The 25,066-nt window shown below is 40.7% G+C and overlaps 1 protein-coding gene across 3 annotated transcripts in view; it reads right to left on the reverse strand.

The window, feature by feature from the left end:
* Window positions 1-25,066, reverse strand: part of ADAMTS17 (ADAM metallopeptidase with thrombospondin type 1 motif 17) — a 386,286-nt gene that overhangs the window by 16,124 nt on the left and 345,096 nt on the right. The window lies entirely within an intron of this gene.

Below are 25,066 nucleotides of genomic sequence, written 5' to 3' on the forward strand. Positions count from 1 at the left end.
GTATTATATTGTACTAAAATTGACATTGCTGATAATGATGGTTGCGATTTTTAAAATGGTTTGTCCAGAGTTATACAAATAAAATGTTCCTGTCATTTTACGTAACTTTCAGAATATACCTGTCATTGCAAAATAAGCTGCTGTTGTGTACATGAGGAATAACAACATTCCTGGCCATTATACGACTTGCATCCTGCATTTTTTTTTACCAGTTATCCTTTCAGCGCGCTCTCTCTCTAATTTTCAGTTGTCTCTGAGTTAGAGGGTGAAGACCTGCTGTTATGATGGCTCCCATACATAGTACACATAGATATGAGGTAGTCCTTCTAGCCTGTCTTTAAGTAAAGTTAAAAAAAGCAGCATGAATGACATCATGCAGCAATGCTGAGCAGGGCAGATGTGAATCCAGCGCAGTAGCAAGCTAAAATATTTACTAGAAACCAACAGTTCTTGTCTATGTTGAAACTCTGCTCCTCTCCATAAATGTCAATAAGCACATACAATCTGATTTTTCATTTTTCAGTGAGCTGACAATCCTAACTGTTTTGAGCAGGATGGATTTTAGCAATTTATTTTAAGTGAATGAAGGGTTCAAGGGGGAGAAGGAGAAGTGGTTCATAAGTGGAGAAAGAAGCATATTTGTCTGATAAAATACTGTGTATTGCAAAGTTTCTTTTATTCGCTTATACATACAGCTGACGTCAACCAATGTCACAATACAAATTGAAAACAAAACTAACGTAAGCTTAGACCTGATGAAGCTGGTGGTCTTACATTCAAAATCCATGTCAGAATAGCTGTATAATTCTGTGACATTAAACTGAGCTTTTTAGCCCAGCTTAATGGTATGCACTGATGTCATTTATATGCAAGCGAACCTCCATCTCTCTCCTCCAAATTTTTCCAAGAGTAAGGCGCTTCAGAAAATGCCAGCAGTTTATTTCCTGATGCATCTATTTGCGTTTTTTGGGTAATTTCCTGAGAACCTTTTTCAGCATTTTGGCCGTCAGGTCTCAGTAGCAGCAGGGTGGAGGGACACTGAGGCGCTGTCAGACAGGATAGGTGGGTGGAGAATGATTCTAAGCTTTCCAAAATGATTAGACAGCCAAACCCAGAGATCTGTTCATTAATGTATGCAATTTGCATTGTGATATCTGGTAACATCCACTTCAATGTATCAGTGCCATCCATAGCGTGTCCAGGGTGGAAGTATCTGTGCTGCATGGCTGCCTACACAGATGCGCTGGATCAACCACAGTGCGTAAGCAGGCAACGGTCTTACACAGTAAGAACATTTTTCTGAAACTCCAAATCTCCCCAATAAACATATAATAAGGTTCTGCCTGCAGCCACCATTAGGGGTGGTGATATTTTCTATGCTTCAAATGGGATATCCCCCAACAGTAAAAGAAAAGTGAGGTGTCTTCACAGTGCACAAAGTGGGAGACCTTCCTTTTCATCCCTGCTTTTCAGAAAAGGGGCTCTGTCCACCCGCCACTGGCGACCAGTAAATGTTTCCAAATGCCACATAACGCTTTCAATGCTGGAAGAATCTGTGTTTTCTATGATGCAGAAGTTTGCACATATGATTACAGGGACTGGAGTCATCAACCCAATAATTCATAATATTGATGACCCCAATACAGGACAACAGAAATACAGAAACCAGGCTCGTCTCTGCGTGTGAACAGCCCCCTGCCCCAGGAGTGTAGTGTAAGTTAGCCACTTACTCTGTGCCATTTCTGCACTCTGCCAAATAACAATTGATGAAGTAGAAGATTGAGAATAAAACAGCCTATTTTACAAGACCAACATATTTTGGAAAGCTGCCCCCAAAGAGAACACACGAAGATGGGTGGAACGTATAATAAATTGGGAATATATGTTAGGGATAATGTACTGCATTACATCACAATTCAGTGGAGAATGTGTCTGGTTAGTGTAAGGTAATGTGACGATATGACAACTATGAGCGCAGTACTATTATAGGGCATGGCATGGTATACAATGTTATGTCCCTTTTCATCCAAATATTTTTATTCAGAGAAGTGCAAGGAATAAATAAACCCCCCTCATTCTCTGGATTGGTAGTGGGCCCCTTATAGCAAGCTGTAACATGACTATTTGGGAACTCCATAGCTAACGCTTTCCTAATGTGAATCTTGGAGTCTTCCTATAATGTGCAGGGCTGTAAAGAATCACAATGAGAGGTTCCAGCCCATTAATCCTGTTTTTTCTGCAGTAACTTCACTGTGTGAGCACATATATATATATATATATATATATATATATATATACATACATTTCTGGAACAGAAAAGTAAATTGATGAGGGTAATGCCAAATGGTGTGACTGCGCGCAGCTGTAATGCAACCGCCATGTGACCGACAGTTGTCAGCATTGTTGTTTTCTATCTGCTCATTAAACAATCACTTGATCTTGCGTGGGAACAGTTTTATCACCTGCAAAACTGCACTGCAGATTGCCACATGGTTTTCGCGGGTAAATGATTGCTTGTTAAACAATCATAAAGCCGCTGCAGTGTTTGGCTTTGCTGCAGTTGCACCATGGCGCTTTGCATGCCCTCTTTCTAAGACTACATTCACATGACTGTACTTTCAGTCTGAGTGTTGTCCTTGAAATAAACTGACAGCACTAGGAAATAGCACTAGGACCAATGTTATTCATAATGACCGTTCACATAACTTTTTTTTCACAGACCGAATGTTCACGTGAAAAAAATTGCAGCATGCACCAGCCTTCTCCATATTTAAGATGAAACTCGCCTATTTCTAAAAATTGCCTAAACAAAAATTGGATCCCATATTGATTAACCATATAGCAACCAACCTCTACTGATACATGGCAAACTGCATAGGAAACTGTAATTGGTTTTGTAAAGTTTAATAACTACTAATGTATAAAAACGGATGCTATAGGGATCACGATACAGATGAGAATTGAGCAATTTTTTACACACTCGTGTGAACTTAGTTTAAGGCCACATTCACACGTTCAGTATTTGGTCAGTATTTCACATCAGTATTTGTAAGCCAAAACTAGGAGTGGGTGATAAATACAGAAGTGGTGACGTGTTTCTATTATACTTTTCCTATGATTGTTCCACTCCTGGTTTTGGCTTACAAATACGGATATGAAATACAGACCAAAATACTGCTGTGTGAACGTGGCCTAAAAGTGGTTTTCTAACAATTGACTTCCGTGGCATATTCATCTAGAAAACATGGGGTACCCAGCTCACACTAGCTTTCCAATATCCCATAGAAAGTAACCAAAATTAAAATAGGCCTCATGCACATACTGGATGCCACATATCCAGAATGTGGTGTCTGTTGCCCTCTGTTGCTTTAGGTGTTTCTGATTATATTACTGATTTTTCTCTGTGAGGAAAATAAAAGTTGGCATGCTTCAATGCATGACTTATTATAGCAGTGCACTCACCTAGTAGAGCATATACCAGCAGTGGAATGGGTGGGCGGCACTATTATCGCAGTCCAATGTGACAGAACTGCTGACAGAGGCTACAAGCAGAGGCAGGGTTAGCAGTCTCTATAGTAAAAAAATCCTTTCCTACAAAGTGGCATTTAAAAGTTTGGGCACCCCTGGTCAAAATTACTGTTATTGTGAAGATGAAAGTTGAAGATGAAATGGTCTCTAAAAGGCCTAAACTTAAAAATGACACATTTACTTTGCATAAAAAATTGTTTTCATCTTTTACATTTTAAAAATTACAAAAAAGAAAAATGGGCCAAGGCAAAAGTTTTGGCACCCTGCATGGTTAGTACCTATTAGCACCCCCTTTTCAAATTATCACAGCTTGTAAACGGTTTTTGTAGCCAAACAAGAGTCTTTCAATTCTTGTTTGAGGGATTTTCATCCATTCTTCCCTGGAAAATTCTTCCAGTTCTGTGAGATTCCTGGGTCATCTGGGGACTGTGAGGGCCAGTGTAAAACCTTCAGCTTCGCCTTTTGAGGTAGTTTATTGTGGATTTTGATGTGTGTTTATTATCCATTTGTAGAAGCCACCCTCTTTTCAACTTCAGCTTTTTTACAGATGGTGTTATGTTGAAACTTTATTGAATCCATTTTTCCATCTACTCATGAAATGTTTCCCATGCCATTGGCTGCAACACAACTCCAAAGCATGTTTGTTCCCCTCCATGCTTAATGGTTGGTGAGATGTTCTTTGCCTGAGATTCTGTGCCCTTATTTCTCCACACATATTTTTGATCATTGTGGCCAAAGAGTTCTATTTTAACCTCATTGGTCCACAGGACTTGTTTCCAAAATGCATCAGGCTTGTTTAGATGTTCTTTTGCATACTTCTGAATTTTATAGTGAGGGCGCAGCAGGTTTTCTTCTGATGACTCTTCCATGAAGGCCATATTTGTGCAGGTGTCTCTGAACAGTAGAAGAATGTACCACAACTCCAGAGTCTGCTAAATATTTCTGAAGGTCTTTTGCAGTCAAGCAGGGGGTTCTGATTTGCCTCTCTAGCAATCCTACGTACAACTCTCACTGAAATTTTGCTTGGTCTTCCAGACCTTATCTTGACCTCCACTGTTCCTGTTAACTGACATTTCTTAATTACATTTCTAACTGAGGAAAGGGCAAATTGAAAACGCTTTGCTATCTTCTTATAGCCTTCTCCTGCTTTATGGGCCTCAACCATTTTCATTTTCTGAGTGCAAGGCAGCTGCTTAGAAGAACTCATGGATGCAGGTTGTGGCACAAGGATAGAGGATGCTGGGTTTTTTTATAAAGCTGGGAAATTTGCATCACCTGGACTTTCCTAACGATGATAGTGAACAAGCCATAACCCTAATAGGCTAATTAAAGTCAGAAACCTTCATCAAAGTTATCTGAGCACACAAATCTCCAAGGCTGCCCAAACTTTTGCATCAGCCCATTTTCCTTTTTGTAATTTTTAAAATAAAAAATGACTATATATATATATACAGTACAGACCAAAAGTTTGGACACACCTTCTCATTTTAAGATTTTTCTGTATTTTCATGACTATTGAAAATTGTACATTCACACTGAAGGCATCAAAACTATGAATTAACACATGTGGAATTATATACTTAACAAAAAAGTGTGAAACAACTGAAAATATGTCTTATATTCTAGGTTCTTCAAAGTAGCCACCTTTTGCCTTGATGACTGCTTTGCACACTCTTGGCATTCTCTTGATGAGCTTCAAGAGGTAGTCACCGGAAATGGGCTTCCAACAATCTTGAGGGAGTTCCCAGAGATGTTTAGCACTTGTTGGCCCTTTTGCCTTCACTCTGTGGTCAAGCTCACCCCAAACCATCTCGATTGCGTTCAGGTCTGGTGACTGTGGAGGCCAGGTCATCTGGCGTAGCACCCCATCACTCTCCTTCTTGGTCAAATAGCCCTTACAAAGCCTGGAGGTGTGTTTGGGGTCATTGTCCTGTTGAAAAATAAATGATGGTCCAACTAAACGCAAACCGGATGGAATAGCATGCCGCTGCAAGATGTTGTGGTAGCCATGCTGGTTCAGTATGCCTTCAATTTTGAATAAATCCCCAACAGTGTCACCAGCAAAGCACCCCCACACCATCACACCTCCTCCTCCATGCTTCACGGTGTGAACCAGGCATGTAGAGTCCATCCGTTCACCTTTTCTGCGTCGCACAAAGACACGGTGGTTGGAACCAAAGCTCTCAAATTTGGACTCATCAGACCAAAGCACAGATTTCCACTGGTCTAATGTCCATTTCTTGTGTTCTTTAGCCCAAACAAGTCTCTTCTGCTTGTTGCCTGTCCTTAGCAGTGGTTTCCTAGCAGCTATTTTACCATGAAGGCCTACTGCACAAAGTCCCCCCTTAACAGTTGTTGTAGAGATGTGTCTGCTGCTAGAACTCTGTGTGGCATTGACCTGGTCTCTAATCTGAGCTGCTGTTAACCTGCGATTTCTGAGGCTGGTGACTCAGATAAACTTATCCTCAGAAGCAGAGGTGACTCTTGGTCTTCCTTTCCTGGGGCGGTCCTCAGGTGAGCCAGTTTCTTTGCAGCGCTTGATGGTTTTTGCAACTGCACTTGGGGACACTTTCAAATTTTGCCCAATTTTTCGGACTGACTGACCTTCATTTCTTAAAGTAATGATGGTAATTCATTTTTCTTTACTTAGCTGCTTTTTTCTTGCCATAATACAAATTCTAGCAGTCTATTCAGTAGGACTATCAGCTGTGTATCCACCTGACTTCTGCACAACACAACTGATGGTCCCAACCCCATTTATAAGGCAAGAAATCCCACTTATTAAACCTGACAGGGCACACCTGTGAAGTGAAAACCATTTCCGGTGACTACCTCTTGAAGCTCATCAAGAGAATGCCAAGAGTGTGCAAAGCAGTCATCAAAGCAAAAGGTGGCTACTTTGAAGAACCTAGAATATAAGACATATTTTCAGTTGTTTCACACTTTTTTGCTAAGTATATAATTCCACATGTGTTAATTCATAGTTTTGATGCCTTCAGTGTGAATGTACAATTTTCATAGTCATGAAAATACAGAAAAATCTTAAAATGAGAAGGTGTGTCCAAACTTTTGGTCTGTACTGTATGTATATATATATATATATATATATATATAATATATATTATTTTAATTTTTTTTGCCTAAAATACAAAGGAAATGTGTCATCTTTAACTTCAGGCCTTTTAGAGATCATTTCATCTTCAACTTGCTTAACTGTTTAAGCGTTTACAATCAACGCTTCAATCAACTACCTTTCTTGACATAATCTGTTTAATGGTCATGCAACAATAGGATCTCCACTCAAGAGGAATAGGACCATCACATTATTTGTGATTTTAATTGAGCACTTTCTTCCATATTATATATCTATTAAAAATAATAATTAAAAGTTATATTTTATATTTGGGAATCTTTAGTTAGGAATTATTTGCCTCAGGCAATCTGTAAATAATGTGTTATTAACCTACGCTGATTCCTTGAACGATTTTGGAGGTGTGGAACTTAGACATCCCCAGAGGTGTTGGCAACTATTCAGTGGAGCTGAGCTATTGTATGAGACACAATCCAAGGGCAGGTGTGGTGCTGTTTTTCTAATCTTGGACCACCATGATTTGTGTGACCTTAGTACTATGTCTTATATAACAGAATAATATTTTAGAAGTTAGAGTGTTCTAACTTAACTCATAAAAGAAACCTTACGGCAAGCATCGAAGTGTGGCCAAAAAGCTTTTTATGAACCTTTACATGATTGCAATTAGTCACCTGACCAGCAGAGGGAGCAGCTAGACATAACATATAAAATGATGACTAAATCAGACACAGCTGAGGGGTTAAGCTCATGCATCTACCCAGACAGAAAATAATCAGGTGAATGTGGGTTTGGGTAGCAGGTCCCACCACACCCAGTCCCTCCGGAGTAGCAGGGAAAGTTTTAGGATAATACAGCTGCACCAGTCCAACCTTGCAGTCCAACACTAACATTCCAGTGTGATTGCCGAGAGAGCGAGAGGCTCCCTGCACATTTTCCAACCTGGTAGTCTGACTGTCTGAGCTGCCAGCACTAACAAGGAGAAATCCCGACTCTGCTGATTAACCCAGATCAGCCGCAATTCTGGATCTGCCAGTTCAATGCTGCAATTGGGTCCCACATGAAAGCCACATGCTGCACTCTTCCGCCACACTTAGATCCGATACATTATTTACACCAGAGCGAATATTCAGCATTTGTCATAGCAAGACCAGCTAAAAGGAAGCTCTAACACTGTTCCAAATTATATTCGGTGGTTAGCACCGTCACAGCTTCGGGGGCGCCTGTGTAGAATCCAACCAAGGGCAACATAGGCATGGAGTTTGTATGTTCTCCCTGTGTTACTCTGCTTTCTTTTAACAATCCAAAGACATCAAGATAAGGAATCTAAATTGTGAGCCCCAATGGGGACAGGGACTGATGATAATGTCTGGAAAGTGCTGCGGAATATTTTGGAGCTATACAAGCAAGAATAAGTAATGAATAAATATCCAAGAAATAAATCATAACTTCTATTTTTCTACAGAAAATTATTCATTAAAGTAGGTTTCCGAGGCAGATAACCATACTGAAAACAGCTATGTGTGGTTAACAATGAAGAGGCCGCAGTGTGTGCGAGTGTGCTACAGCCACTAGAATCAGCGGATTGGTCATCATTGTTACAGTTCCAGAAAACCCATTTGACATCAACCATTCAGAACATATGGTTGGGGGAAGTAGTGTTTCTGCTTTCCTGTCCATAATATACATTTGGCGACTAGTCTTCTCCACTAGGTGGAGCTACCTGTCTATGGACTTCAACCACTAGTATTGAACTCCCTAGCAGCAGCAATAACCTGTATTATTCTGTATTATGATCTCCCTCTAATGGTGGATAAAAGGAACTGCTACAACTTTGCCAGACAAGCACAGTAGGCAGTTCTATGCTGTCCCTGACTTCTTGCCCTGTTTGTGTTACATTACTGTGCAAAAGTTTTAGGCTGAGGTAGAAAAAATACTGCAAAGTAAGAATGCTTTTAAAGAAAGAAGTGTCAATAGTTTTTGAACAAAAGAGAAATCTAAATTACATCATTATATGGTATGACTTTTGCACCCTTTGCATTCAAAACAGCATCAATTCCAGTAGGTTCCCTAGCACAAAGTCAGGGAATTTGTAGGAATATAAAAAGGTCTATAAGTGTTCAATCATACCAAACACATGATAATGGTCATAATTTTCATGTGTAAGCTAAAATGCAGGTCTTTAACTGAAGCAAAAACAGCTGAAGCTTAATGTGGTTGTCAGGCCTTAGGGTACAGTTGTGCAGTCACTTTATGTGACTGCAGATTTGTGAATCCTCACAGCTCACGGTATGTGAGGATTATCTGGTGTCGAGAGCATACAGTCATATGACCACAAGTATGTGATTTGCATCCTTTCGGCCACATTCCAACTAGACTCGTCTGTCCTCAAATCAATAAACTTGTACTGAGAGAGGCTGCACCCATCTAGTCAGCATGTGGCCGCATGTATGCAAACCACATGCTTGCGTTCATGCACCCGCCAATCCCGACACTGGAGAATCTTCATAATGCGCAATGCGCGCACTGTGAAGATTCACAAATCTTCAGTCACAGAGTGACTGCAGACATGTACCCTAAGGCCAGACAACTCCTTTAAAACTGGGTGAGGTACAGCTAAACTCTACTACAAATGTGAGGTTGTGGAACACAGTTTCATGTCACAGGTCATACACCAAGGCATGTCTGAGCACAGCAACAAGACACAAGGTAGTTATACTGCATCAGCGAGGTCTCTCCCAGGCAAAGATTTCAATGCAAACTGGGGTTTCAAGATGTGCTGTTCAAGCTCTTTTGAAGAAGCACTAAGAAATGGGCAATGTTGAAGACCATATATGCATTGGTCGACCAAAGAAACTTAGAGCAGCATATGTAAGACACATCATGCTTACTTTCCATAGAAATCAGAAGATGCCCAGGAGTGCCATCAGTGTAGAACTGCCAGCAAACAGTGAGACTCAACTAAACCCATCTACTGCACTAGAAAGTCTGTCCAGAAGCCACACCTTTGACATAGAAACAAGGCTAAGTGACACAACTATGTATGAAAACATAGGAACTGGGTTGCAGAGAAATAGCAGCAGATGCTCTGGGGTGACCAGTCAAAATATGAAATATTTGGCTGTAACAGAAAGCAGTTTGCTTGCCAAATGGCTGGAGAGTGGTCCAAAAATTAGTATCTGCAGGCGACAGTGAAGCATGGTGGAGGTTCCTTACCAGTTTGGGATGGCATTTTCGCAAATGAAGTTAGGGATTCGGTCAGGATTATTCTTGTCCTCAATGCTGAGACATACAGGCAGATACTTACCTATAATGCAATACCATCAGGGAGGCATCTGATTGGCTCCAAATTTATTGTGCAGCAGAACAAAGACCCCAGACATACAGCCAATGTCATAAAGCGTTATCTTCAGCGTAAAAAAGAACAAGGAGTCCTGGACGTGATGATATGGCCTCCACACAGAGCCCTGATTTCAACATCGAGTCTGTTTGGGGTTACAAGAAGAGACTGAAGGATTTGCACAAGCCGACATCCACAGATATGTGGTTAGTTCTCCAAGATGTTTGGAACAATTTGCCCCAATAATTTCCCATAATTTATATTCCTATGTCTTCATATGGAGCAGAGGGACCTTTTGGCTAGGTGTGACTGCCACCTCCACACCCCTTCAGTTGTAAGTGACTGGTTCATCTCCTGGTGCTTTATTAAGTGAATGACTAGATTTACTGGGATGCAGCTGACATGGGCTCTTTACTACAGATGGCAAAAGTGTAAACCAGCAGCATAGACGAGCTCTTTTATCAGTGTTTTCACACTGACAATGTCATTTTCACACGTATTTATTTTTCTGGCTTCATTCCTCCATTGGGGAAGGACAGAAGTTAGGAATGCAGATGGGGGAGACAATAACTAGTTTAACTTATCACCTTGGCACCATTCTTTTTATTCCAATTATTACTAATCACCTATACTGCACATAATCTGATGTTATTGAGCAAGGGTATCATGTATATGGTCTTCCATTGTGTCCAAGGGGTTGTCTTCATGACATCACTACTACATTTTCAAAACACCAAAAGGAAGAAAGCAGCACTCCAAGGTAAATGTGAAGGTGGTTTATTCACCCCCAAAACGCACAGAGATATGCAACATTTCAGTGCCCCCTTGGATCAATTTTCAAGCTTTAAAATGTCTCCACCAAGGGTCTGAAAATGGCTCTAAAGAAGGGCTGAAACATCACATATTTCTGTATTTTTTTGTGAATAAACAACCTTCACATTTACCTTGTAGTACTGTTTTTTTATGGGGTGAGTGTTTTGTTGGGGATTTAACGCACTGAAGTTTGCACCCAATAATGGGGGATTCTTAAGGTCTGTTTACATTACACGACGTGTGGCACTGCTTGTTTACTGATCATGGGTCCTTCAGTACCTGCTTGCATGAGCAGACCACACTTTAGATGCGCACTGAATGATCTGTAATAGAGCAATCAGTGCGCATAGGTTGCTATTGTTCTCAGAAGCAGGACGATGTGCTGCCGAGAACGATTATCTTTTGTGCAGTTCAAAAGATCATTTCACCCGACAAACAAGCGTTTGTTCGTTGGGTGAAATGACCGGCGAATGAGTCAACCTTAGTTAATCATACAGTATAAATGGAACTTTACTGTGCTGCCTTCCTACTCTTCTGGTTTTTGACTACTGCATAGCCATTAAAAATATTGAGGTTAAAGTCTTTTATACAATGGGCTCTGAGATCTAAATTAAATCATCACTACAGCATTTTTTTTAAATTTCAGCCCTGGAGTGATGCTACTAATGTAAGTTCCCTGACCCTAGAATTATACTTAACAGCCACAGTCTTCAGCTGTTCCTATTGCTACCATCTTGTAACTGCAACTTCTGACTGAGCGGAATTCAGAGATAACGGTCACAAGTTCTCAATGTAAGTCTATGAAAGCCTTGTTCCGTCCCCGTTCTGTTGTGACTTTCACATTGCACCAGTAAACACTGGAGGGATCTGGCAGGTCACAAACTGCTGGAGACCAACCAAGAACAGATGAAGATGGCAGCTGGTAAGTATGAGACTATTTGCAGGGAATTAGTTGTACCACTGGAATGGTGCTTTAAAGGGAATCTGTCACCCCCTGGCACTTATCTGACCTACTAATATGGGCATACAGGTGATAGAAATGTAAATCTATTCCTACCTGTATGCCTCACATTAGAGTACTTGTTGCTGTGAAATGTCCTTTTATTCAATCAAGTTCCTGTTGCTTTCTGGCCTGGGGCCTGGAAGAAATTCTCGCCTCCTTTGTTAATTATAATGTTTCCCCCCTCCCCTGCATGTCACAGTGCCCTGTGATGTGCAGTTTCGGCGGTCAAATCACGCGTCTGCGCACAAGATCCCTGCATTACTATGACCAAAGACGGGAGGAAGAAGTGCGCCTTGCGTAAAAGGTGAAGTGCGCAGGCGCGGAATTTGGCTGCCGAAACTGCACGTCACAGTAAATCACAGTCCTATCACTCACAAGCAGCTAATTGAGTCATGTAAGTACCCTCCTCAGAATTACTATGTCTACTTTCAGTGATCTTCAGTGACTTTGTCCCTGTTTGCACATCATGCTCCCTATGAAATTATCTTGTTGCTGATTTTTTTACATTGCACTGTTCTGAATACAACTAATGATATATGGGAGATTTATTTGTAGCACATAGAGATATAATTTTTGGCACTTGCACTTTATATTTTTTGAATATCGGGCTATAATTATGTTTTTTAAAAAAAAAATGTTTTCTCAGCACTTTATTATCAGGGAATGGGTGCAATAGAATTGGATATTTCAGCATTCTAACACTGTTAATTGTATTTATGAGGAAAACTTACCATAATAATATAGGTTTGTGATTGATAGTTGACGTTTGAATTAGAAAGTACCTGTATTTTTAAAAATATTTTTAATTGGGTGGAAATAAAAATTTATTTTGAATGATTTTGTTTATATCTTCCTTTCAAACAGGACTGATTTAGTTCTAGTTTTTGTTATGTATATATAGTACCTTTCTAAAATTGTGGGTAAACAACTTTGTTTCAAGCATGTGATGCTCGTTCAAACTGACCTGCGGCAAGTAACAGATGTGGGCAATATGAAAATCACATCTGAAACCAGATAAAAAGGGAAGACGTTGACTCAATCTTTGCATTGTATGTCTGTGTGTGCCACACTAAGCATGGAGAGCAGAAAGGGGAGAAGAAAACTGTCTGAGGACTTGAGAAAGAAAATTATTGAAACATATCAACAATCTCAAGGTTACAAGTCCTTCTCCAGAGATCTTGATGTTCCTTTGTCCACGGAGCGCAACATAATCAAGAAGTTAGAAGAACCCATGAACCCATGGCACTGTAACTAATCTCCTTGGACGTGAATGCCAGAAAAAAATTGATGAAAGGTTGCAATATTCTGGATGGTGGATAAGCAGCCCCAATCAAGTTCTAAAGAAATTCAAGCTATTCTGCAGGCTCAGGGTGCATCAGTGTCAGCACAAACTATCCGTTGATATTTTAATGAAATGAAACGCTATGGCAGGAGGTGGACCCAGGTGGACCCCACTGCTGAAAGAGAGACTTAAAAAAATCTAGAGTGCAGTTTGCCAAAAGTGAACGTGAGTAAGCCAAAATCCTTCTGAGAAAGCGACTTGTGGACAGATGAGACCAAGTTAGAGCATTTTTACAAAAGCACGTTGTTCTACTGTTTACCTAAAACGAAATGAGGCCTACAATGAAAAGAACACAGTACCTACAGTCAAATATGGTGGAGGTTCAAAGATGTTTTGGGGCTGTTTCTCTGCCTCTGGCACTTGACTGTGTGCAAGGCATCATGAAATCTGATGATTTCCAAAGGATTTTCGGCCGAAATGTAGTGCCCAGTGTCAGAAAGCTGGGTTTGTGTCCTAGGTCATGGGTATTTCAGCAGGACAAACATACTTTAAGAACCACCCAGAAATGAATGAAAGCACTGGAGAGTTCTGAAGTGGCCAGCAATGAGTCTAGATCTAAATCCCATTGAACACCTGTGAAGAGATCTTAAAATTGTTGTTGGGAGAAGGCACCCTTCAAATATGAGAGACTAGGAGCAGTTTACAAAATAAAGAGGGGTCAAAAATTCCAGTTGAGAGGTGTAAGAAGCTTGTTGATGGTTAAAGGAAGCAATAGATTGCAGTTATTTATTCCAAAGGGTGTGCAACCAAATATTAAGTTGAGGGTGCCAACAATTTTGTCCTGCCTATTTTTGGGGTTATGTGTGAAATGATGTCCAATTTTCTCTTTTATTCTCTGTTTTTTTGCTTTGTTCCAATACACACAAAGGAAATAAACATGTGTATAACAAATCATGTGTAATTGCAATAATTTTCTGGGAGAAATACTTTAATTGTCTCGAACAATTTCAAGGGTGCCAACACTTTCGGCCATGACTGTATGTATTAACTGTCTATAGAGAATGGACCACTGATGTGAAAGGAATTGATAACAATAGTGTCAGATACTAGGGTATGGAATAAAACCTGCTTTGCAGAATAACCACAGGTCACATGGAGAACAGCATGGAGAACAGGTCATTCTTTTGGATAAAGGCCAAAGTAGAAATCTATTCTAATCGGCCAGATAAACGTTTCAGTCAGGACAAGTGTGGGCAGCTCCATGCAATATCCTAAGTGTCCCTGGAAGAGCACTCTCTGGGCTTTCAGGTTGTTTAACATCCCCCGGACGTGTGCTTAAGGCTCGCACACAAAGCTCAGCATTCACACAACGGCCCTGAGAAGGGATCTGGCATATTGGATTTCAGTTTTTATTTCCACTACACGAAGAAACAGAAAAGGTCCATTCTGTAGAGCGAAACCTACAAGACTGAACTTCACGTACCCTCTGCCTAAACAGCCAGGACTTCCTCTAAATCAATCACCCCTTTCTACACACGAACGCATGGAGAATATTTTTATATCAGACATGAGCCGCTCTCAGCAAGAGCTCACAATTACAGCGGACATGGACTAAACCTATAGCTTTAATCAACTTAGGGCAATGGTCCCAAAAATATTTTCTGAATGGAAGAATATAAAGAGGTGTTTTTAGGCCAAACTCAAACGTTACTGCTTTCTATGATGTTTCCACTTCATAGTAGTGAAAAAAACCAAGGAGGCCAAATGTTGCATGAATGTGAATTAGGACTTATCCATATCATATAGTAATGCAATATTCACAAATCCTGTGCTGCCGCACATACTCAAATCCACAAGGACTCTGAAGGCCTATATGACAGCAATAACTCCATAATGGAGCAATCCATGATTTTTATTTTTGTGGATTCAGCTGGAATCTGTTAAAAACAAGCTACCGTGTGACTCTGAAGGGAGACTGGAGTCACTATGGCAAACACAAGCCTTGCTAAAGAACTAAATTGCTGTGTATGGGCAGAGAAATACGTGTAGATACAGCGGGTGACCTAAGTATTGAACATGTCACTAATTTTCTAAGTAAATATATTTCTAAAGGTGCTATTGACATGAAATTCTTACCAGATGTCGGTAACAACCCATCCTATCCACACAGACAAAGAAATCAAACCATAGATGTCCATAAATTAAGTTATGTGTAATAATGAGAAATAACACAGGAAAAAAGTATTGAACACATGAAGAAAGAGAGGCGCAAAAAGCCATGGACACTCATGACACCAGCTGAAATTGATCAGTAATTAGAAAATTATTTTTCCTGTGAAAAATAATATCAGCTAGCTTAACTGGTGGCCTATAAAAAGGTGTCTCATTACCAAGGTGCCACACAAGAAACATCTCGTGATGGGTAAAACCAGTGAGCTGTCTCAAGACCTTCGCAACCTTATTGTTACAAAACATACTGATGGCATTGGTTACAGAAGTATTTCTAAACAACTGAAGGTTCCAGTGAGCACTGTTGGGGCCATAATCCAAAAGTGGAAAGCACATAATTTCACCATAAAACGGCCATGACCAGGTGCTCCCCACATGATTTCAGACAAAGGAGTGAAATGAATTAGCAGAATAGTTGTCCAAGAGCCAAAGACCACCTGTGTAGAGCTACAGAAAAACCTGGAATCAGCAGGTACAATTGTTTCAAAGAAAACTATAAGTAATGCACTCAACCTCCATGGCCTGTATGCACACTCACCATGCAAGACTCCAATGCTGAACAAAAAGCATGTTCAATCACGTTTCAAGTTTGCTCAACAACATTTAGATAAGCCTGTGAAATACTGGGAGAATATAATCTGGCCAGATGAGACCAAAATTGAACTCTTTGGATGCCATACAACACACAATGTTTGGAGACCAAAAGGCAAATCGCCCCAAAAACCCCATATCAACAGTGAAGTTTGGACGTGGGAACATCATGGTGTGGGGCTGTTTTTCAGCATATGGCACTGGCAAACTTCATATACTTGAAGAAGGATGAATGGACAAATGTAATGAGACAATCTTGATAAAAGTCTGCTGCCATCTGCCAAAATGATGAAGATGAAACAAGAGTGGACATTTCAGCAAAATAATGATCCCAAAAACACAGCCAAGGAAACTCTCAATTGGTTTCAGAGACATAATAATCTTTTCATTTATATAGCGCCTACATATTCCGCAGCGAAAGAAAATAAAGCTGCTAGAATGGCTCAGCCAAACACCTGACCTGAAGCCAATAGAAAATGTATGGAAGGTACTAAAGGTCAGAGGTCATAGAAGGAGCCTACAGAAGCTTCAGGATGTGAAGAGTCTTTGTGTGGAAGAATGGGACAAAATCACACTAAACATGTGACTAGTTTCTCCACACAGGAAGCGTTTTGAAGCTGTCATCACCAACAAAGGCTTTTGTACAAAGTATTAAATAAATTTCAGTAAGCGTGCTCAATACTTTTTCCCTGTGTCATTTCCCATTATTATACATAACTTAATTTATGGACATCTTTGGTTTGAATTTCATGTCAATAGCACCTTTAGGAATATATTTACTTAAAAAATTGGTGCCATGTTCAATACTTATTTCAACACATAAAAAAGAGAGCAGAAATGCTGCCACTGCTGATACATATGCAAGGTAAATAAATAGGCAGCATAATACAGCAAAATCTTGTACCGGTCAGCCAGATATGGTGGTGCTCAGCCCACAGGTAAAGTCTCATGATTGTAGATTCTGAAAATAGAATATATCCAGGAAAGGAGCGGCACTCACCACTGGTGTATGAATATATGGCACTTTATTGAGGTTGTCAGATGAGGGTAGGAAACATGGAAAAGTGATTGAGCAGCAGCTGTTTCGCGTATCCTATGCTTCTTACGACTCAGCGTTGGATTGATGGACAGTAACAATTGGTTCTGTATGATTATTGTTAAGGTCTTTCTTCCTTGGCATTGTGTTACTATTTGCCGGAATGATCCAGAGCAGCACACTGCCAAAACCTCTGCTTTTATAGTGGTGATCACACTTGCTAATGAACAATTAATCAAGGACATTTGATTATCAGCACATGGCAGCTACTTTCCCTTGTAATTCCTATGTCTCTGTTCTTTTACAAAACAAGGTGCTTGTTGTACTGTAATTACCTGAAAGGTGCATACACTAGAAGCCTCCTCCATATGAGATCACAGGCACATAGAGGTAAAATATGGGCCATGACAGCTATGGACACAGTATTACAGAATGTAATATGTATAAGATATGTACCATTTATATTGCTGTTTTTATAAGCTGTTAAGCAGTAACACGTTTACACAGGAGAAGCTACTGTGACATTTACAAGCAGGGAAAATGAACAGTAAACCTGCAGAGTTATTGGAGGGAAATACCCCAGCTTTTAGTCACATCTCTACCTGGATTTGCTTTAGCGACTTCGGCCTCCGACACCAGGCACCGTATTCACACTGCAGGCAGCGATGGTGATGGAGAACCCATAATGTCTAGTATCTCTGGGTGGGGCAGATGCTGTCCAGCCTGGAATTAGTATGACTGGCACATGCGGTACCACCAAGGCGGGCTAATGGGTGTGTATGCTGTCAAGCCGCTCAGCAGTTGTAATCAGCTTCCAGCGGTGGTCAATGGGGCAGTACCACAGTCTACTTAAACTCCCAGAGTACTGCTGGGAGTTGACAGATATTGCTTGGTTACTCCTTGTGCTCGGATTATTTTCTTGTAAACCCGAACCTTACCCTGTCAAGTCAATGGGCGCTAATTCGCTGCGGAAACGTGCTGCGGGTGGTACCCAGGTCGACAGAGGAGGAGTACTACTCCTCTCATCCGACCGCCGCTGCCGCTGATAACAGCGAGAGCGGCGTGGCTGAGGGGAGCAGTAGTCTCCTCAGCCGAGCCCAGTACCACGCGGTTAAAAAAAGAATAAAAAAAGTTTTAAAAAAACCACTATACTTACCTGTCCGGCGCCCCACGGTGTCCTCCTGGTACTCGCCGATGTCTTCAGCCCGGCGGTACACTGCGGGGAGCATGCTCTCTCCCAGCAGTGTACTGCACTGCCAGGACATACGGTCACGTGAGCGATCAGCTGATCGCTCATGTGACCTCACCGTGGGAACATTCTCAAGAATGTTCCCACCAGTACTGGTGGTGAGCTCACTGGGGCTGAGCAGCTGATCTTCAGCTGATGAACCCCAATGACCTCACTCCAGCAGCAATGTATACTGATAGGAGTGATTTTACACTCCTGTCAGTATACATTGCTGTCTTCTACAGCAGTGACTGCTGTAGAAGTGACCCATATCACCGAGGGACAATCGTTGGCGGTAATCGTGGACTGCGTTGTGAAAGCAGACAGGTGAGGGATATGGTTGTTATTTTACTTTTTTTTCAGAAGATCGAAGGCTTCGGGGACTGACAGAGCAATATTTTTTTTTTTTTAAAACCGTGTGTTTTTTATTTCATTAAAATACTTTATTTTGGCCGTGTATTTATTGAAAAGGTGGCGATAACTTTACTACACGGTCAGTAATGGGGGCGTCTTATAGACGCCCTCCATTACTTAACTGGGCTTCACGTCAGCCACCAATACAAGGCTGATGTGAACCCCAACCACATTACCCCACTCGCCTCCACTATAGGGCAGTGGGAAGAGCGGAGGCAAAGCGCCAGATTTGCCATTTCTGGGACTGCTGAGGGGTGATATTATTAGCTGCGGAGGGGGCTGGTATCCATGGCCCCTTCCCTGAATATTAATATCAGCCCGCAGCTGTCTGGTTAGCCTTTTCTGGGTAGATGTTATAGGGGGACCCCACGTCAATTTTTTTCTGGGGTTCCCCTGTAATCCAGCCAGTAAAGGCTAAACAAACAGCTGTGGGCTGATATTAGAAGCCAGGGAACATTGTTGGCTAATGGCCCCTTCACCGGCTACTAATATCAGCCCCCAGCAGTCGGCTTTCCCTCTGCTGGTTACAAAAATGATGCGGGAGCCCACGCCATTTTTTCTTAAATTTTAGGCTCTGTGCCCACGATCTGGATGTAGCAGCGCTTTGGACACATATTTTTTGCTGCATCCAAAACGTTGCATTCTACTGAACGCAGGTAAATCCACATGTGTTCACTGAACCATGCGTATTTACCGCATTCAATACATTCTAGTGGTCAAATTTCTGTTGCGGAGACTAGCGACTAGCAAGAGAATTTGGAATGCTGCAGTCCTGAAAGACGTGCCGCATGTCAGTGTCCACGGGTGATCGTCAGCCTCTGATGCACGCATAGCGGACATGGGATTTCTAGAGATCCTATCCACTATGCTGTAACATCTGGACGCTGCGGGTTTGACGCTGTATAAACACGCAGCGTCAAACCTGCAGCGGCTCCTGACCGTGGCCACGTACCCAAACTCGAGAACCATAGACAGAAAAAATACCCAATAAAAATTAACTTTTAATAATTATCCTTAAAAGTGTACTCTATAGTACAAGTGAGAAAAAACTACACATATATCTCAAAAACAGGATACCATGTAAGGAGAATATAATATGAAATTAGCAATTAATTCAGACAAATTTACCCTGGATAGCACCTAATAAGATTGCTCTCCCTACCTAACAGCGGAGTGTTTTTCACCCTAAGGTTCAGATGGTGTCCCCGCTCCTCGGAGGCTGTCCCTCTCCTTTCCCTAGGTATCCCTACACAGTCAAAAGATGCCACACACATACATATAAATGGACCAATTGTAGACTATTCATGTCATAATTGACATGCTCAATATAAAAAATTACAACAATACCATATCAGTGGGGAGTGGGCAAAAATAGATATAGTTGCACAAATAGAAGGTTTTTGATTTACAGTAGCCCACTAATATAAATAGATAGAAATGTGTACCAGTCAGAGTGAGTCCGAAAAGAATATTAAGAATATTTTCATCCCCAATCAAACTAAGATTCAAGCGATGCCATAAATGATATCAATTAGTTGGTCTTTAGTACAATAACTAAATGTAGTCAATCCACAATACAAAATTTCCCAAAGCTGTAATAGCAATATTCCAGACATCAATATTATAAGATTCCTCAGACTGGTGTAAAGTCATCCGCAAATAAGGTTATAATTAATCCCTTCGTCCCAACCCACTGGAGTAGGTAGAAATGTGTACTAATCAGACCAAATAAGAAATAGTAATAAACTTATCTTAATCTCTAGTCCATCTGAGATTCACACAGTGCCTTGAGTGGTGTCCATTTGATGTCCTTTTTGTACATAACTGAATATAGTCAATCCACAATTCAGAACTCCCCAAAATAGTAACAGCACTCCAGGCATCAATTTTCAAGGTCCCTAAGACTGGTGTAAAATCATCAGCAGTAAAGTTATTCCTTAGGATTAGTCCCTTCGTCCCTACGCGTTTCACCCCCTCCTCAATGTGGGGCTCATCAGGGGACAAGAAATGTTCGAGGAGATGAGCCATAATAGATGCCCGCATAATAGCTCCTTGTATACCGGAGTCCAACCGCATGTTCAATGATGGGATTCATCGGAAATGACGTATTACGTTGGGACCGGAAGTGACGTTAAACACGGTGGTACGCTAGTTCCTTAAAGCTTGCGTCCCGTAGTCAGGGTAACGCTGGGATTGATCACAGGTGAAATTAATCTCGTGGCACATGGCATTCCACAGATATATAGGGATGAATATATCCCTATATATATTACAGCTTTGGGAAATTTTGTATTGTGGATTGACTACATTTAGTTATTGTACTAAAGGCCAACTAATTGATATCATTTATGGCATCGCTTGAATCTTAGTTTGATTGGGGATGAAAATATTCTTAATATTTTTTTCGGACTCGCTCTGATTGGTACACATTTCTATCTATTTATATTAGTGGGCTACTGTAAATCAAAAACCTTCTATTTGTGCAACTATATCTATTTTTGCCCACTCCCCACTGATATGGTATTGTTGTAATTTTTTATATTGAGCATGTCAATTATGACATGAATAGTCTACAATTGGTCCATTTATATGTATGTGTGTGGCATCTTTTGACTGTGTAGGGATACCTAGGGAAAGGAGAGGGACAGCCTCCGAGGAGCGGGGACACCATCTGAACCTTAGGGTGAAAAACACCCCGCTGTTAGGTAGGGAGAGCAATCTTATTAGGTGCTATCCAGGGTAAGTTTGTCTGAATTAATTGCTAATTTCATATTATATTCTCCTTACATGGTATCCTGTTTTTGAGATATATGTGTAGTTTTTTCTCACTTGTACTATAGAGTACACTTTTAAGGATAATTATTAAAAGTTAATTTTTATTGGGTATTTTTTCTGTCTATGGTTCTCTGGTAAATATATATACCCTATTACCAATTTAGTTTGGTGAATATTTTTCTGGTTTTACTTCACGTACCCAAACTCACCCGCAGCATGTCAATTTCTGTAGCAGACATTGACCGATTGAAGTGTCATTATATGCGGAGGATTCACATGTACCGACAACAAAAGTGCGGCAGAAGAACACAGAGTTTTGGACGCAGCAAAAATACGCTGCGTCCAAAGCGCTGCTTGTTGCTGTTCGTGGGGACGTAGCGGCTAATGAAACAACTGTGAGCTGTTAATAATGGCCAGGGACCATTTTTGCCTAATGGCACCTTCCTAGGCTAAAAATAGCAGCTCACAGCTGCCCCAGAAATTACATGAATGGAAATGCTAATGACATTGGGCGAATGGGATTAGCCTACACCTAGCTCTTTTGTTTGGTGATGACAAGGTGTCAATCAGACCCTTTCATCACCAAACCTAATTAAAGTAAAGTAAAGAGTTAAATAAACACACAGACACAGAGCAAACACTTTGTTTGAAATACAACAGGCACATTCTTTAATCATTTAAATTAACCAATATACTCACCCCAGTTCTGACAGTAATCCAAGGGTTTAAGCAATGTCCCACCAAATAACTTTATTTAGCTCCAAAAAGCATTCACTGATGTACAAAAAACGCTTAAAAAAAAGCATAAAAAAGCGTAAAAAATACATTAAAAAAAGCAGCAAAACTGCGCGTTTTTTTCTGCAGCGTTTTTCCTGCCAAGGAGATGCAGAAACGCCCAGAAAATTTCTGCTTCAAATCCTGAAAGTGCGCACATAGCCTCTGTTTTTGTCTGTTGTCCTGGTATTTTAACTTGGCACAGTTTTGTCTTACACTTGTATCCCTAGTTTATCCTTTCAGTTATTGGACCTAGTAGTTCGACCATCCTTGCCTCATGCTCGCTCCTCCAGTCAGCAGCCACTCCATGGACACAACCAAGTGGACACCACAGCAAGTCCAGATCCCTGTATAAGGATTAAGGGATGAAGGCCAGGGTTCCTCTGGAATCTGTTAGAATTAGTGAATTGTGTAAAGTCTGTCAAAGGTATCATTTTTGGGCTGATGGCTTCTGACATACATTAAAGTTTCCTAGCAGACTATCATCATGCCAGCCAGTATTTTATCAAAACAATGCTAACAGGGGCTGTCATGATGCACTACCAGAAATGATGACATCTGATAACACTTTGCTGAGGCCATGTATCCGGTAATTGAAGCAAGTATTCTGCTGATGGGTCCTATAGGGAAGCAGATGGGGAATCGTGCTTTTCAGCAACATAGAGGGATAAAAGTGAAATCAAAAGAAATTCATTCTAGTTAAATCAGGGAATTATTAGTTATGCAATTCTTTAATATGATCACTAAAGCAGCTCCAAACCACAGCTGCATTTTAATCTTAAGATTACGGAGAAAACTGAGGAACAAGGTAGTAATGCAGACGAAACATTACCCTTTTACCTACAGTAACCAATCAGACTTGAGCTTTCATACATACAGGACATGGTTAAAAATGAAAAAAAGTGATATGACTGGTTGTTACTAGTGGGACTCCACTTTTGGGCTGCACTATTTTACATCTATAGTGCCTGCTAGTAGAGATTAAAAATTCGATATGCACTGCCCTGGTCCAGTGTCCAGTCCTCTGTGGCAGCCGGTCTTCATTTCTGTGCCTGGCATCTACAGGCCGCCATCCTTGGCATCTCTCGCACTTATTAGGTCTCACATTGCCATGACATCAGACCAGGGTATAACATCAGGATGTCTGGCTGGGCGCAAAAAGTAGACACGGTGGGTGCCATGGAGGACTTGCCTGGACGCTGGACCAGGCCAACACAAATCAAATTGCTCATCTCTAACTTTGGGACTTCAAATTAGTTGTTGTTAAAATATCTTTTAATTTTGTTTTCTTTTCCAATTTTTAACCTGCAATCTAGCAATAGTCATCAATCAATTAGTCGGTAAAAGGTTGCAGTTGTTTTTTTTAAATGGGTGTTAAATACCTTTATAATCCGGAGAATGACGCTAATAAGCTCTTTTATATGTCTTATATATATATGAGACTATTCTGAAGCAGCAGGTCTAAAGCGAGAGAACCGTCTCTTCCAACAGTAGCCAAAAAATATAAAGGATTTATAAATAATTGGTCTTGTTCCATGGTCAACTTACAGTAGCAGATTTTATGCAGATGTCAAAGTGAGAAGTTGGTAGCAGAGTCAGAGAGTGGGTGGAATGGTGAGATTCATAAATCCACATCCAGAGCCTGGGCCTGGGCAGCTTCTGGAACCTGCATCCGCACAGTCAGCAGGTCTAGTACCTGGGGATGGAAATGCCACTGGAAACTGAGATGTTATCAATGGGTTTAAAAAAGAAACCACATTGCTGACAGAGATCCCAGGAACGGCACTGCAAGTGTGAATGTGGTCAGTGAGCGTGGGAATGCGGTATGTCAAGTCGATATAGAGCTGCCAAGTCTCCAAGAATTTCAGCACTTTCACACAGCCATGCACTTCTAGTTAAAGAGGCAGAAATAGAGACAGCAAAAGGTGAGAGGGGCCTGGGAAAGAGAAAAGATCTTTACAACAGCGCTTGCTTCGCAGACTATAACACCTGCTAATGAAAACACTTCAAAGCCATAACTGGCCCAGTAAAAAGGATTACAAATCAGTAAATTGAAAATTGTAGCACACACTGCAAACCTATGTTACTGTGAAATCTGACAGATAAAAAAAATAAAGCAACTACTACTATAGCAATTTATTTTATACACCTAAAACCACAATTATTTATTCACTAGATGCCATTAGATAGCGTGTGATACTAGCTATGGCAAAACTAAAATGAAAAAATCAATGACACACAAGAAACAATTATCCAATGTAAGTCATGGAAAGTTGAATAAAATGATACCTTGATATCTGCGATCCGAAGTCTTATCCTCGGGATATCCATGTGTTCTTAATATGTAAATGAGTTAAGATCTATTGGCCGGACATTGATCTCTCTGAAAATCTGCCTCTAGAGCTTATTTTAAATGAAAGGGAACATTGCCAGTGTGAGACATGTAATGACTGACAATCTGCTCTGCTGATCTACATGTCTCACGCTGGTAACTCCCCGTTTCATTTAAAATAAGCTCTGGAAGCAGATTTTCCGGGAGATCTATATCCAGCGCAAAAACATGGATTACGCTGGAATAAAACATCAGATCGCAGATATCAAGGTATCATTTTATTCAACTTCCTATGTCCTACATGCCCATATAGATGGCTTAGGAGTGCTGATCCTTCTTACAGATTCCCTTTAACAAGTCATTTACATATTAAGAAAACATGGCTTTCCTTGGAATAAGTCATCCGATTGCAGATATTAAGGTATTCAACCTTCTATGACCTGCATGGCCATATAAACGGTTTAGCAGGGTTGATCCTTCTAACAGATTCCCTTTAAATCTTATTTGGATAGCTAACCACACTCAGATAACACCCACCTTTTAAATGTGGCGAGAGGCATGAAATAGGAAAAAAAAAAATCACAAATTTTTCATGAATATAGAGTGCAACAATTTTTGGAGTAATTTCAAGGA

This window comes from Phyllobates terribilis, unplaced genomic scaffold (genome assembly GCF_046119375.1).
Source record: "Phyllobates terribilis strain yellow unplaced genomic scaffold, ASM4611937v1 Scaffold_11__3_contigs__length_659146591, whole genome shotgun sequence".
Lineage (NCBI taxonomy): Eukaryota > Metazoa > Chordata > Amphibia > Anura > Dendrobatidae > Phyllobates > Phyllobates terribilis.